The 16667-nt window shown below is 48.0% G+C and overlaps 1 protein-coding gene across 1 annotated transcript in view; it reads left to right on the forward strand.

The window, feature by feature from the left end:
* CCNJL (cyclin J like) overlaps positions 1-16667 on the forward strand; it is a 55205-nt gene that overhangs the window by 31640 nt on the left and 6898 nt on the right. The gene's annotated exons all lie outside the window — the stretch shown is intronic.

Consider the following 16667-nt stretch of genomic DNA (forward strand, 5'->3'; position numbering starts at 1 on the left):
CTGCTTCTGCCTCTCCTGCCGTGTCTCTCATGAAGAAATAAATAAAATCTAAAAAAAAAAAAAAAAAAAATCCACATGAGTAGCACTTATATAAAAAAAAATTTCTTTCCCCCAAACCTGTGGTCCTTTTGCTACAGTTTGATCTGTATACTTCCAGACCCAGACTTATTTATGTGTTTTCATAATTGGGAAAATAAATCTATTTTCATTTATAAGGAGGAAAAATGAATCCTATATTATACCCATATGAACTGCCCAGTAAACAAAATTGTAAGATTCTCCCCTTCCCCCTGCCTTTTTTATTTTCTCTTCCTCTCTCTCTATAGAGATATAGATGAAATAGATTAGATAGATAGATAGATAGATAGATAGATAGATATAGATATAGATATAGATATAGATATAGATATAGATAACCCCAGCTCCATCATACTTTCTCTTCTGGACTATAAGTCCTATCCTGTCCTTCACTGATTGCTTCTGGTACATGAAAGGCAGGAAAAGCTAAGGGTGACAAGTCTGTTTCTTGGGCGTAAAGTCCTGACTTTCAGGTTTTCGTAGGTGAGGCTGAGTCCTCTGCTAGCCTTCATCTCAGCTCTCCTCCTCCTCCAGGAGAGGGGAGCATCAAGCAGGGGGTGGTCACATGGCCTTTCTGCAAGGCACTGGCCCTCTAGCAGGCCAGGATCCTTTAGCCCAGAGTGAATCTGTCATGTTCTGCTGCATGTACTTGGAGAAAGGCTCATCTTCCTACCGTATATTTTTATTTTTACTTATTTCTTTTTTCTTCTTTTTTTTTTTTTTTTTTACTTATTTTTTTTTTTAAAGATTTTACTATTAGAGACAGAGAGAGCACGCACACAGGAGTGAGGGAGGAGCTAGGGGAAGAGCAGAGGGAAAACTAATCTCCAACAGACTCCACACACTGAACACAGGACTCAACGTGGGGCTCAATCCCACGACCCCAAGATCACGACCCAAGCTGAAACCAATAGTTGGACACTTAACCTTCTGAGCCACCCAGGTGCCCCCCTCCCGTAGATTTTTAAAACTAGAAATGGTATACTCACTTGGATAGTGAGATTCAGAGGATAAAGGAGAAAATCCGCTACCCATCCCATGTGTCAAAGATAGCTTCTGGCAGTAGTTTCTTACATCTTTTTCCCAAATTGACCTGTATTTTCTAGAAATGTTCTGTGCATATAGAGACATAGAGTTAATCCTCATAATTCAAGGATTCTGTACTTGCAAATTGACCCATTCACTAAAATGTATCTGCAACCTCAAAATCAGCACCCACCGAACTTTGGCGGTCATTCACGGACTCTGCAGAGTCACTCCCTGTGCATTTCCCGGCTGAGGTGGAACAAGGCAACCCTGTGCCTTCTTGTTTTCAGAAGAAAACAAAGGTCCTTAAAAAGGGTCGTGCTTAAAAACAAGGGTTCTTTGCTTAGTCTCTTTAGCGCCACATTTTCTCATTTTTCTGCTTTTGGCAGTTTACTGTTTAAAATGGCCCTCAAGGGGTGCCTGGGTGGCTCGGTCAGTTGAGCATCCAAGTGTTGTTTTCAGCTGAAGTCATGATCTCAGGGTCCTCAGATCGAGCCCCCACCTGCTCCGCATCTCTCCTCCTCGCTCGTCCTCTGCCCCCCCCCCACGCAGGTGTGCTTATGTGCTCTCCCTCTCTCCCCACCCCCCCAAATAAATATATCTTTTTAAAAAGTAAATGAAACAGTTCTCATACTGAAGTACTGTCTCACGTTCCTGAGCACAAGGCTGTGATGTGCCATAGAAAGAAAATACGTGTGCTGGGTGAGGTTTATTCAGGCATGAGTTCTCACGCTGCTGGCTGGGAGTTTGGTGATAATGAATTGACAGTATGTTGAACAGAAACTCACAGGTTTTGTATTGACCGATTAAGGAAAACGTGACCAGAGGCTCACAGGAACCTAACCCCATACTTCCCCCCTAGGAATATGGTTCTGTGTCTACTTGTTCAGTGTCCCCAGTGACTTTATAGAACATAGCTTCTGCAGAATGACCAGAATCAACTGTGTATTTACATAGGTGGGTTCATACCAAAAGTGCTTCCTTCGTAGTACACCAGGGACCATCTTTCCTGTCAGTCTGCAGGGTTTTACCTTACTCTGTATTGATGGTAGAGTTCACCATATCATAAACACTGCCGTCTGTTTGATGACTCCTCAATCAGTGGGCATCTAGATTGCCATCGGGTTTTTTTCATTACTGTAAATAATATGACAACAACTATCCTTTTTGCACACGTAAGTATGTCTGTGAGAAAAATGCCCAGAGGTGGAGTTGCTTTGGTCAAAGGTGTGTGCATTTAAGATTTTGAGAGGTAGCAGTAAATTGCTTTGCAGAGGCTTTAACCAACAGGTGAGCTCCCTTTTTTCTTTTTTCTTTTTCCTTTCCTTTCCTTTCCTTTCCTTTCCTTTCCTTTCCTTTCCTTTCCTTTCTTTTTCTTTTCTTTCTTTCTTTCTTTCTTTCTTTCTTTCTTTCTTTCTTTCTTTCTTTCTTTCTTTCTTTCTTTTCTATCTATCTGTCTGTCTGTCTATTTGACACAGAGAACAAGTACAAGCAGGGGAGCAACAGAGTAGAGGGAGAAGCAGACTTCCCACTGAGCAGGAAGCCTGACTCGGGACTCGATCCCAGAACCCGGGGATCATGACCTGAACCAAAGGCAGATTCTTAACTGACTGAGCCACTCAGGGACCCTAAGATCCCTTTTTTCTTAAATTCAACTTAATTTGTGGGAGCCTTTGGCACCACACTTCTCTATCTAAATAAACTATCAGAAGAGGAGCAGTGTGCCTCCCCCATGTTGGCCCCTCACAGGTGTCTACTTGTGGCTGTTCTTCTGTGCTCCCAGCAGGGAGTGCATTTGCATCCCGCCTTTCTGCCTTGTCCTGTCCAGGATGCTCAGATGAGAAACTAATTCCCCAGACCAATTGCTTTTAAGACTCCATAAGCCAGAAAAATCAATAGCCTCATCTCTTTTCAAAGGCACCGATTGAAGCCATTGGCTGTCTGGTACTTATGCTCTGGGCCTCAGGAAATTCTAGGAGAGGCCTGTCTCCCAGTAAAACACCTTCACTCCCCCTCAGTCGCCAAAAATCCCTTCCCTTCCCTCCCCCTGCTTTGACTACTTAGCAACTGCTGCTTCTGAAGAGCAGCTTCCTTGACAGCAGGGAGGGTAGGATGGGGTCTCTCTTGGAGATTTGGAAACTTGAAAGCATTGAAAGCAGTCTTAATCCCCCCGTAGACCCTAGACCCTAGACCCTAGACCCTAGACCCTAGACCCTAGACCCGGATGGAGGAAGGCCTAGGGAAGTTAAGCACACTAGCTCTCCCCAAAACTGGGAGTGCTTGAAATGCCTCTAGGGCACTAATTATAGCCAGCAGATGCAAAGGGGGCCATTTTTCCAGGTGGCCTTTTTAGGGGTGTTACTTTGGACAAAGCATGAGATTTATTGATTTTATTTACAGGATTATACCCAAATCTGCAAGGAAAGAAATATGGCAGCCCCCATGCAGGAGGTAATTCGTGCAAGGGGGGCTAGGAGGGAGCACTACCATTTCCTCCCTGCCACAGTCTCACATTTCAGAAATTGGCATGGGTCTTCCATTTGATGTGTGCCCTTAATATGACAGTCATTGATTATTTCCTCCAGAAAGCTGCTGCAGCATCAATGGTGCATCTTCTAATCAGTGACGTTTTGGTGGTGGCCACGCAACACAGCCTGGGGTGGACTGGAAAAAGTGGTCTGTTCTGTCACATGAGGGCCACACCAAGTACATCCGGGCTTGGGGCTCTGATGTTGCAGTGCAGTGAGTGAGGAAGGACTTGGTGATTTTCCATTTCCTTTTCCCATCTCTGCAGACTGGCAGGCTTAGAGCTATTTTCAGGGAAAGGATTTTGTGTGACGCGTCAGTCAGGAAGCTGGCTGGGCCGGAAACTCAGAAATGTAGTTTGCTTTAGCAACTGTAGTGCTCAGGCCTACTTGTCCAGGGCCTGGAGTTCTGGGATCCAAGTGGGGGTTTTTTGTTTTTGGGGGGTTTTTTGTTTTGTTTTGTTTTGTTTTGTGGCTGGTGAGAATAAGGGAGGAATCTTAAAATGCATGGGTTAATTAAAGATGCAATTAACCTTGACCCCATATGGGTGAGTCACTCAAAAGACCTTGATTTGACCTCTGCTGTATACCAGAAGCTATATACCTGGGGAGGCAGTAGCAAACAGAAAGAATATCTACAGGCCTTGCCACTGAAGACAAATCATTTCACACACATGTACTTACTATGCACTGAGCCTGGGAGACAGCAGGGCACGAAACGATCAAGTCCCCGTCCTCATGTTGCTTATGATCTGGAGGCATGTTCTAAAGAAGGAGCCTCCCAGCCAGGGATCACCAGCAGGTCTCTGGGCACGTGCCAAGCACGGGCTAGTGGCTTCTATGAAAATCTCAGTGTCTTGACTTTCAGGAGAATAGCCTGACCCACTTCTTCGTGGGATAATGACCAAGACATTGACGTCAGGCACCCTGTCTGGTCTTCACACTTATCTGCAGCTTGTGCTGGGAGCTAGGCCTTCATCTTTCTTTTCTTTTCATTTATTTTAACCTTGAACCCTCTCTGAATCCTTGTGTCTTACCGACCGAACTTTGTCCCCTGTTACATCCAGGATTGCCTTATACACATTCTCTTGTTAATGCTGACGTGGAGGAGGGCAGAGCTGTCAAGTTTTTATTCATCCAGGGCCCCTTCCCCTGAGGGAGAGCCACTGCCGAGTTTTCCAGATTATATGTCTTCCTTGCCTCACCTCGGAGGCCCCGGCTCTCAGTGGTGGAGGGAGTTTGCTCCCCTGTTCACAGCAGCCTCCCCTTCACTGGGCACCCACCACCTAGTCAGTGAGACTTGTAATACTACCAGCAGGGCAGCTTTGGTTCCTTTAAAACTTTCAGATCCAGAGAGGAACTAGGCCAGCCCATTATACCCCAAGTGGTGAGATTAGAGATGATTTTTAGGTTAGGTGTCTTTGCCTGGATTTTCGAGATTGTCTTGAAGGAGTATCTGTTGCCTCTCCCTGCCTCCTGAGTCTTTGTTTTAATTACAAGCATTTCAATGTCTAGACAGGAAAAGTGTCGTCTTTGTCACTGACGTGTTAGGGTTCCTGGAACTCTTCTAGGGCACTCCGATTTGTGAGTACTTGTAAAGCAGATTCTCACTGGGATAGTCTTGGACTAGGACAGACACACATGTTCTGGAGCCTTCTTTGGTAGTTACTCTGCCAATTCTGGCTTCTAGGTTCCCATCAGTGGCATCTTTTAAGAATTTTAAACTGTTTTTCTTCAGTGGGAGAATGATATTAGTTCCTTGTAGAAAATTAGAAAATAGAGAAAGGAATAAAGGAATAAAATAAAGGGGGCCTGGCTGGCTAAGTCAGTAGAGCATACAACTCTTGATCGCAGAGTCATGAGTTTGAACCCTGCATTGGACGTGGAGCCAACTTAATTAAAAAAAAAAGAAAGAAAGAAAAAGAAAAAAAAAGAATAAAATAAAAATTACTTGCAAACTTACTACATTTTTTTTTTCTGTAATCAAAATTTGGGGTGGAGGGCAGACCTTGCCTGACCCCAGTGATCACGGAATGGCTAATAGGTTGTTGATATGCCAGGCAGTCTTCTGAGTTCTTTGCATGGATTTACTCATTTGATCCTCAGAACAATCCTATAAAATAGGCAGTATTATTTTCTCCACTTGCTAGAGGAGAAAGCTGAGGCCCAGTAAGGTGGGTGACTTACCCAAGGGAGTGTGAATGGGGATCCAGGTAGCCGTGTCCCTGAGTCCTTGCTCTCAGCCACCACACCACAGTGGCCTTTGTCCTACAGCTGGATCGCTTCCTTCGTTGGCCACACCAGGGAAGACAGACAAGCAGCTGGCGAGGTTGCTAGGAGACTCCCAGCTCTCTCTTCGGAGCCTGCAGACCACATGTTAGCTGACCTGGTTGAACACCTCAGTCTTTAGGACCAAGTTACAGATTTGGAAGACGCTCCCCTTCTAACCTTGAAAGAAGTGGCCACCTCCTCCTTTTCCCTGCTCCAGCAGAGGTGCCAGGACCCCTGATGTCCACACCTATAGCACTGCCATCCAGAAGGATTCATTCTCTGCTCTTGCTGCAGCTGCGGCCCCATCAGGCCTGGTCCAGAGCAGCCCCTGGCAAGCTGGGATGAGCATTCTACAAGGCAGTGACCTCTGTCATCAGAGAGGACTCCATTCCTCCGCATGAAGTACTTGCTCAGCCCTGGCCCCAGATGCCCACCGTGTACCTGAAAGGGCCCCCCACCCCGCAGCCCCTGCTTTTAGATAGGCAATGAAATTATTCATGAAGCAGAGCACAAAGGAGTCCAGGATTTCCAGGGGCCACTGCGTGAAGTCATTGTACCAGTTGCTCCATTCTGAGACAGGGAAGTCCTGTGTCAGAAGCCAGAAGGGAAGCCAATGTGTGACTCGGCTGGCCAAATGCCACCTCTGACCTGGGAGGCATTTTTACAATTTCCTCCCGAAGAAAACAACCACCCACAACCTCACCTCTTGTCTGTTTCCAAAGTTGGACTTAGGAATTGACTCAGCCTGTCAGAAATGTGCTTACTTTTATTCATTTATTATTCACTCATTCATTGATTCATTCTTTCCTACTCTGTGTCAGACTAGAGGTGCAGCCATCGGTGGAGCAACCTGCTTTTAAGAGAGGAAGGAGGGGCGCCTGGGTGGCTCAGTCAGTTTAATCACTGCCTTCAGCTCGGGTTATGATCCCAAGGTCCTGGGATCGAGCCCCCTCATCCGGCTCTGGGAGCAGGGAGTCTGCTTCTCCCTCTCCCTCTGCCGCTCCCCCTGCTTGTGCTTCCTCTCTCTCTCTCTCTCAAATAAATAAGGTCTAAAAAAGTGGGGGGAGGGGGAGCTAGGCCCTGGGAGGAGGGACACACTGTAAGGCAACCTGTGGAGGGGGACTCGGTTTGTGCTCCACCATCTCCAAGGCTCAGTGCATAGGAGGTATATCTGCAGAATGAGTCCTCTTCAGGGACAGGGACTGTCGACACTGCTTCCACTTAGGCCGTCTCTTTGGGGCTGTAAGACACCCACCCCGTAAAGACCTTTCTTTGTGTCCTGAGGAAAGATGGGACCCACCCAGGGAAGGTCCCAGATCCACCTTCATGTCAGGTCTCCCCAGCTGGCCCCTAAGATCAGAGGGTTTTTCTCTGGGACGTTTTCTAACCTCTAGATCCCTGCGGCACGTTAAGGGCAGAGTGGGGGCGGGGTGGGGGGGCACGCCCTGCTGCCTCACCTCCTGTGGTCTTCACAGCTTCTGCCCTCCCTGGAAGAGCACCAATGCCCTGCCTTTAGCTAAAGGCTTCTCGTGCTCTCTCCCTAGCTTTCTGTGTCCCCCATATCAGATCCTATCCAGAAACTAACCTGTCATCCCCGTGACTACAATTGCACAGTTGGCCCCAAATCGACAGAATTTCACAAAGAAGAGCAAGGTCCAGTGTTGGCAGAGCACTGGGCACCATTCCAGAATGCTGAGTTCTCACGCTACCTTTGCCAGTCCCACCTCTGTTGTTACCATCACAGGGGCCAAGATTCTGAGACCTGCCCAGCCCTCTGCCAGCAAGTGGCTGCGCCTCTGTAGAACCCCAGGGGAGTCGTCATCAGAGTGCCCTCTGCCCTCCGTGCTGCATTGCCAAGTACAACAGCCTTGGAGAGGGTGCTGTCTTCAGAGTAGTGTCCTGGCTTCTCTGTCACATTGCTCACAGTCTGTCTCCCATGGCTCCTCAGAAAGACACTGCCTGCTGGATAGATGAACAGTGTCCCCTAGGGAGACCAGTGGGAAGCCCCCGTCTGGCCTCCAGTAACTACAGAACGCCAAAGAATTTTTAACTTTTTTTTTTTCAAGATTTTATTTCTTTATTCATGAGAAACCTAGAGAGAGAGGCAAAGACATAGGCAGAGGGAGAAGCAAGCTCCTTGGAGGGAGCCTGATGTGGGACTCAATCCCGGATCCCAGGATCACAACCTGAGCTGAAGGCAGGCGCCCAACTGCTGAGTCACCCAGGTGTCCCATCTGCCAAATTTTTTTAATGAAAAAGCTGGTTTGGGTGGATGGGGGGGTGGGGGTGGTCCTTTATCACAGAAGGCCCCTTCTGTGTATCCCCTTATAGATACACTCTTGAATCCCCACTCTATCATTGGGGTAAAGTAGGTCCTGTTGATCCTACAGATCTTCAGTGGAAAGGCTCAGGCATCAAAGTGCTAACTAGCATAAGCAGAGAGGAGGATGAAGATGAGTGTGTGTGGAGAACAGGGCCATTGGGTGGGGAGGGGCATAGCCGACCTCATACCCACGTCCACGGGAATCCCTGCACCCACAACTCTCTGAGATGCTCTGGACTTCGGAGCCATTTATTTATCATTTAAAAAAACTAATCTTTAACCAGTTTATGCCAGGTGCTGTGCTGGGTGGAGGGGTTCTGTGATATTCTACAAAGCACAGTTGACCCCTACCCTCATGGAGCAAATAGGCATATTTCCAGTTTTCCTTTGTCTCTTACCCCTGGGTGATTGGAGCAACTCACTCAATCCTTCTGAGCTTCTGATTCCAAGTGGGAGACACTCCCAGCCTCCAGGCTTGTTACCAGAATGGGCTGAGAGGGCAGCCACAGGGAGACTTCCCCTCCACGGGGGCTGCCTGTGTTTCTTGATGCCAGCTATTCTGTGGTGGAACCTGGCAGGCGGTGCAAACGTGGGAGTCCCTATGCTCCCAGAGCTCACACCCTGGTGTGTGCACATCCTGCCTCTTGCTGACTAGCTCAGTGACCTGGAAGTGCCCCACCCCCTTTGGGGAGGACCCATCCAGAAAGGCTGTGGACCCATACTCCCCTTTGCCTCCCCTTACATGAACCTTGGAACCTGCAGCCCCAGAGTGGAGTTCAAGGTCATAGTCCAGAGGAAGGAGACTGGAGCCACTCCAGCGTCCAGCACAGCCCGGCCGGTGGCATTGGGTGGGGGAACCTTTTATTGAGCTTGTTTCTACCCCTTTATCAGAGCCTGTAAGAAAACGTAGCACTGGCTACCAGCTTTGGTTCATCTGTACCTAATTAACAGGACTTTAGAAGAATATCCCAGGTTTGGGGAGCAAAGGATAAATACTGTGTTCTGTAATCCATAGAGCAGCAGCTGCTGCCATTTACAGGGTGCTCTCTGCACCTGAGGCCCGGTGCCAGTCACGTTACCTGTGCTGTGTCCTGAGCCTGTCTACCATCCTTGGAGGTATGGGTTTCCAGGTGATGGCCTGAAATCACAGAATGTATATGTGTGTATCACAGAGTTAAGGATGGAACACTAGCACCTGAGCCTGAACTTGACTGAGGCTTTTGCGGAGGGCGTTCTCACCCTATTTCCCGTCAGGACCTCCCACAGAATCTGGGTTCCCCCAGGTCACAGAATTCTCAGCCCTCTTTAAATCTTCTCAGCTCACATTAAACATTTGCCCTCCTGGTGGCCACTTCTCTGCCCTCCAGTGAAGGAAGAATCTGAGAAGGAAAGAATGAGCATCGGAAAGGTCTGCCTGCATTCAGCCGGGCGCTGCCGGGAACTAATGAGCCAAAGTACCTGGAGAGAAAGCTCTCCACCAGAGTTTCCTCTGGCCTCTCAGGCTCCCTCTAACCCTAACTGCCCAGCCCTTCCCACTGTCCCTCCGAAGCTGGCAGATGCCCCCTGAGGGCCAGGCAAGGCTGGGAAGTCACTGGAGCCACTTTCTATGCCCCTGCCCTGCCTCTCTTTCCTCCTCATCTGCACTTCACAGATTAGGATGGGGGCTCCTGGGGGCTGTGGGACAGCCATGGGGGTCTCAGTTCCTAATCTGATTTTGTTCTCGTTCTCAGATGACAAGATGGGGGGAGAGCTTTAAAATAGGAGAGTGGCCCTTCTTGGGGAACAGTAGCTTTGCCTGTTTTTAAAAGCATTGCATTTCAAGGCACCTGGGTGGTTCAGTCCCTTAAGCATCTGAATCTTGATCTCAGCTCAGGTCTGGATCTCAGGGTTGTGAGTTCAAGCCTACCCAAAAAAAATTTTTTTAAGCATTGCATTTCTTTAGGTAAGAAGAGGTGCCAGCCGTTGCTTTAAAACCTGGTTCTCCTTGGCCAAGAAATTGTGGCCTCATATCAGAGCCTAAGTATAGCTCCTGAATGGGCAGCAGGTAACCCTGAATGAGTCTGTAAACAGGCCTCTTGCTGGGCCTGAAGGTCTGACTGTGGGAAGGTCACGGGGAGCGGTAAAGCAACCGCTTAGGAGCACATGAGTAGCCCTGGGCCTGGACTTCAGGTGAGGCAGCACTGGCTTTTTATAGAATTCTACTCCCCTACGTGCACCTTTTTGTTTAGGAATTTTTCCAAAGGCAGTATAAATGTTGATGATTGTTGGAGATGGGTAATGTATCAGGGGTTCATTATAGAATTTCTTTTTTTTTTTTTTGTATATTTTAAATTTTCCAAAATAAAACATTTTTTAAGCAATTAAAAAAATATTGTTTCTCTTGGCCCCAATTCAGAAAAGTCAGGAATCCCGTTTGGCCTGCTTAAGGCTTGTTTGCTAGGACCATAGGTGGAAGAAGAAAAGCCAGTCTCTAGAGTAGTCAGTTCGTAGAGAAAGAAAATAGAATGGTGGTTACCAGCCGAGGGGGAGCCAGGGACAGTGAGTTACTGTTTCATGGGTATACAGTTTCAGTTTTGCAAGATGAAAGGAGTTCTGGTGATTGTTGCACAACAGTGTGAATGTACTGAATGCCACTGAACTGTATGGTTAAAATGATAAATTTTATGTTATGTGCATTTTACCACAACAAACAAAAATGCTATTTAAAAAAGAGAGGGACCCAAAAAAGCCTGTCTGCAAGAGCCCCTCCTGAGGCTTGCTGGATTGACAGCGTCCTGCCTCTGTGGTTGAGTTAGGCTGCTTGGTTGGACTTGTGGTCGTCAGTCCAATAATTGTGTGACCCCAGGGATTGCTGGGGTTCACTGGGTTGGCTGTGTACCAGCCCCTGGGAGTACCAGGAGGAACTGTCATCCGGGTGTACAAGAGGGTCCTCAAGGGCATTATTTGCAGGCTTCACCACCACCCCTACATTCAGGGCTTATGTGCCTCTGCCTGAACTCCAGACCCTGGGTATGTGCTTCAGTGGTGTTAGGACTTTTTTTTTAATCTTACAGGTATGTTAATATGACTCTCACCACTTTGGGGCGGTGTGAACATCCAAAAAAGAAAAATGTAGATAGAACGATAGAATTGTGAAAAATTCTTTTTCAACCCCTAAGTAATTGTTTATTCAGGGAAAAATCATTTGTGGATGCCAGATCATTGAGTTAAAGGTTGTTGGGAGACAGGATATTCAGTCTGAAGGTGTCACCTCACAGATTACTTATTAATTTCGCAGGAAAGTGGTACCTTTAAAATGGAGAGATCTGGGGTCACCATCTTAACCAAGCGATCAAACGTAGCATCGCTAATGCTGGGACAAACTGATGTCATCCGGTAAGAAGGACAAAACATTGCCTCTGTAGTTTCCTTACTCAAATTGTCTGATTGTGAGGAGACAATCCAGAATACGGGGCATTTTTTTAAAGATTTTATTTATTTATTCATGAGACATGCAGAGAGAGGCAGAGACACAGGCAGAGGGAGAAGCAGGTTCTCCGTGGGGACCCTGATGTGGGACTCTATCCCAGGACCCCAAGGATCACACCCTGAGCCAAAGGCAGACACTCAACCACTGAGTGACACAAGTGTCCCGGGGCTTTTTTTTTTTTTTTTTTTTTTTAAGTTCTAGGCCCAACGCAGAACTTAGGACCCCAAGATCAAGAATTGCATGCTCCACCAACTGAGCCAGCCAAGCACCCCCAGAATTGGGGCATTTTAGAAGAAAACTGGCATCAATTCATCCAGAGTCAGTGTCATGAAAAACAAAGAATGGGACTAAAGAGATATAACAGACACCATGTGTGAGCCTTTGAATCTGGATCCAAAAAAACAAAAGTTATAAAAGACATTTTGAGGATTCCTGGGGAGGAAGTCCAATGTGGATTGAATGTTAGAAAATGTTATTGCAGGGGCGCCTGGCTGGCTCAGTCGGTGGAGCGTGCAGCCCTTGATCTCAGGGTTGTGAGTTTAAGCTCCACGTTGAGTGTAGAGCCTACTTTAAAAAAAAAGAAAAAAAGAAAAAGAAAAAAAGGAAAGGAAATATTATCGCATTAATGCTGATGTTCTTAGGATTGGTAATAGCATTATGATTATATAGGAAAATGGCTTCAGGGATGGATGCTGTCCAGGGGTGGCACGTCACATCTGCATCTTAATTAAGAATGGTCCAGCGAAACCAGTATGTACACACACACACACACACACACATACACACACACAGAACAAATGTGGCTCAGAGTCAGCAGTGGTGAATCTAGCTGAAGGGTCATCTGTGTTTACTGTTAACATCATTTCATCTCCTCTGTGGATTTGAACATTTTCCAAATAAAACGTACATTGAAGGAGTCAAAAGAGAGTCTTTGAGTCTGTGGCTCTGGCCTGACTTGGAAAGACTCAAACGTCTGTCCCCCACACCTCCCGGGGGACCTGCCTGAAGACTTCCAGGCATCTGGTGTCAATACAGTTTGTTGATAAGGAGCAAGCAGCTGAGTGGCTGCACTTGGTGGCAGCGGCAGCCCCGAGGACAAAGGGCTGGCCCCGCTCACGGTCACGGGAGGAGGGGAGGAAGTGTCTACCAGGCGCGTGCAATGTCAGGAAACTCATAAAACCTTTTCTGGCCTCGAAATGTACCGTGCTGGGGATAGTCGCTAAGCTGGGGTCCGCTGGCCAGCAGTCAAGAGCAGGTGCTCCAAGGTCGCTCCTGGATGTGGAACAAAATTCCTGAGCTTTTTCTCTGAGCCTCTGGGGGTCGGAACAGACCCTCCCTGGGGGATCCAGTGCCCGGCCCAGTGTGAGGACACTGTCCGTTTCCGTGTGCCGGGCACTACTGAAGCACGTTGCTCTCTGCATGGCCATTTCATCTCCACAGGGGCCTCTTCCTAACGAGGGAACAAACAGCCTGTAGGGTTTAGCGCTTTTAGTCCAGAGCAAACTCACTGAGGATTCAGACCCCACTCTGCCTGGCTCTGGCCTGCAGAAGCTTCCCCAGCCTGGGGAGCTGGTGAATTCTGATTCCTTAGTAATCCGTGGCCCCTTCCCTTAGAGGGTAATCCTCTTGGGCCTGGTGGCTGGGGGAGGCAGAGCTCTGAAAGGTCTGAAAAGCTCTGAGGCCAGAGAGGAGACGAATCTCACTGAGCACATCTGCCAGTTAGGATAGATTGCTGGCTGCCAGCAATGGTGTGGACAGCTCTTACTGCCCCTCCCAGTAGGACACACATTTTTGCCAGGGCAGTGACCTTCGCCATGCCACCTTTTGCCCTGGGGAAGAAAAGAGCCACTTGTATCTCAGTGTCTGAGAACAGTGTTGGCTTAGTTCAGCACAGGATTCAGGAAAAATTTCACAACCTTGCAAAAATGTTTTTTCTTTCTTTTTAATTTGCACAAAGATATGATCATTGAAGAAAAAAATTAGGGATTACAGATCATCTGAGGTCATCAGAGAACAATTGAAATGGCCTAAAATTCAACTATCAGGAGAGTGCTATCCTTCTTTCAGTGAATATTCATTGGGCAGTTACTGTGTACCAGGCACAGTCCTGGGAACTGGGGGGCACAGCTGCAAATGGGTCAGATGTGATTCTTGTCCTCACAGCCTGAGATCTATTGACCTATGGGTCAGGTGCTAGCCATTAATACTGAGTTGTTGGATATTAAGCAGTCTGAGCGTGAGAAATGCCTTGATGACATCCAGTGACCTCTGAACTGAGCGCTGGGGGACACATGATGAGGTGAGTGAAGGGATGAGCACTCCCAGCTGGGGGAGCAGTCCTGGGCTTAGGGAGGGTGTGGGGGCCTGGCAAGGCTCCATCGGCCAGGCCCTGCCACAGGATTTCCAGCCATACAAGAGACTCTTCACCCTTGGGCGGCATCGCCCATGCCTTTCCTGCCTGAGTAGCCCATGCATGCAAGACAAGGGAAGGTGTATGCCCTGGAGGTGGTGCCATGCAGGCTTAGGCCCTGGTGGGCAGGGCTCTGGAAGGAGAGGGTCTAGGCCTACCCTAAGTGTGTGGGGCTGGTCAGCCATCAGTCTGCACTCCTCACCGTTTTTTCTGCTCAGCTCCTACCCATCAAAGACCAGAGCTTCATGTCACACCATCTTTGCCCACTTAGTGGGCTCTTTAAGGCTCGAGGAGAAGATGGAGGCTGGCTTCCCAGAGTCCAAGTTTCATTTCTCTGACATTTTTGGAGGCCTTCCTGAGGAATGCATTGTATCTGCTGCAAGGCAGCCTGAAGTGGTTACTTCCTTATCCCTCCTAAGAAGGGCAGAAGTCTGATGGGAACTGGGTCGCGGGTTGTTCACCGTTGTGCACAGGTGTGTGGACGCCTTGCCGTTCTTTTCATCGGCGCAGACAGACAGATGCATGCTTTCTGAGCTCAGCTGGGCTGCACACTGTCTCTCCTAGCACTCACTCAGCAGTTTCTGCTTCTTGTGGGGTTGGGCTCAGAGGCTACAGGTGACCACTCTGAGGCCGGCCGCAGGACTCACCATGTGATGTGGAGTCACACAGCACGGGGACTGCAGTGGGAGGAGGCTTCCAAGGCACAGGGACTTTGGGATGAGAGAGAGGGAAAGGTTGGTGGAGCGAAGGGGAAGGGTGCTCCATGCAGAGGGCTGCGTAGATGAAGGCTCGTGGGCCAGGGGGGGCAAGGGGCCTTCAGAGAAGTGTAGAGATGGAGGCCACAGCCAGGTGTGCGTGTGGGTGACGGCTGGGAGGCCCATAGCTGCCCCACCTGCAGACCCTCCCACAGTGGGGGCAGCCACTGGAGCTATCCACCACTGGTGACTGCCACGGTTTGCTGTATAAATAAAATATAAGTAAATAAATATAAACCTCAGTTCCCTTGACCCATGAGTGGGATGATGAAGTCTCAGTTTAATTTTTGTGTCTTGCTCTCTGTGGCTCTATGTCATGTGGTTTACTTCCAGGACCTTCCAGTATTTATTCATTTTTCCTCCAGTGCCTTCCGTGGCACTGTTTGATGTGCCTATTTGTGGGGTTTCACATCTTTTTGCCACGACCATTGATATGAATATATCCCAGTTATCTATTCCTGCCAAATGAATCCTGCCCAAGCTTGGTGATCTAAAACAACAGTGATGTGGGTTGCATGGCATTTCCTCTGCTGGCTTCACCTGTGCTCATTCATACAGCTGCTGGAGGGTCTGGGACGGTCTCATTCATGTGGCTGAGAGTTGGTGCTGGCTGTAGCCTGGGCACCTCTCTTCTCCTTATGGCCTCTCCACCTCCACCAGGCTAGATCTGCTCCCTTACATGGTGGTCCAGCATGGCACTCTGAGGGAGGAGGGTGGAAGTTGCAAGGCCTCCTGTGGCCTCACCTCGGAAGACATACACATAGACCCAGTGTTATTGAGATATAATTGACATATATTAGTTTAAAGTATATAAAAATTGGGATGCCTGGGTGACTCAGTAGCTGAGCATCTGCCTGTGGCTCAGGTCGTGATCCTGGAGTCCCGAGATCGAGTCCTGCATCGGGTTCCCCGCAGGGAGTCTGCTTCTCCCTCTGCCTATGTCTCTGCCTCTCTCTCTGTGTTTCTCGTGAGTAAATAAATAAAATCTAAAGATAATAAAGTGTATAAAAATCATTTGATACATGTACATACTGTTAAATGATCATCACAGTAAGTTTAGTTAACATCCATCACCTTTACTATATTTTTTCTAGTGATGAGAACTAAGCTCTACTCATTCAGCAGCTGTCAGATGTAGAATATGTTGTTAACTACAGTCACCATGCTGTACATTACATCTCGGGACCAATTTATAGCTGGAAGTTTGTGCCTTTTTTTTAAAGATTGTATTTATTTGAGAGAGAGACAGAGAGCATGAGTGGGGAGGGAGGCAGAGGGAGAGGGAGAAGCAGACTCCCTGCAGAGCAGGGAGCCCGACCTGGGGCTGGATCCTAGGACCTCAAGTCTATGACCTGAGCCAAAGGCAGACACCTAACCGACTGAGCCACCAGGTGCCCCTGGAAGTTTGTACTTTTGACCACCTTCACAAGTGTCACCCACCCCTGTCTCTGGTAACTACCAGTCTGTTCTTTGTGTCTATGAGTTCGGCTTTTTTAGATTCCACATGTAAGAGGGATCATACAGCATTTGTCTTTTTCTGCCTGGTTTTTTTCACTGAGCGTAATGCCCTCAAGGCTTATCCATGTTGTTGCGAATGGCAGGATGTCCTTCTTCATACGGCTGAATATTATTCTGTTGTATATAAATACCATCTCTTCTTTATCCTTTCATCTCTCAGTGGACACTGGGGTTATTTCCCTGTCTTGTCTGTTGTAATTAATGCTGCAGTGCACGTGGGGGTATGGATAACTTCAAGATAATGTTCCCTTCTTGGTTTTCCTCCCTTTCCTGCCTTCTCCCACTTACCAGT

The sequence above is a fragment of the Canis lupus genome, chromosome 4, assembly GCF_011100685.1.
Source record: "Canis lupus familiaris isolate Mischka breed German Shepherd chromosome 4, alternate assembly UU_Cfam_GSD_1.0, whole genome shotgun sequence".
Classification (NCBI taxonomy): Eukaryota; Metazoa; Chordata; class Mammalia; order Carnivora; family Canidae; genus Canis; species Canis lupus.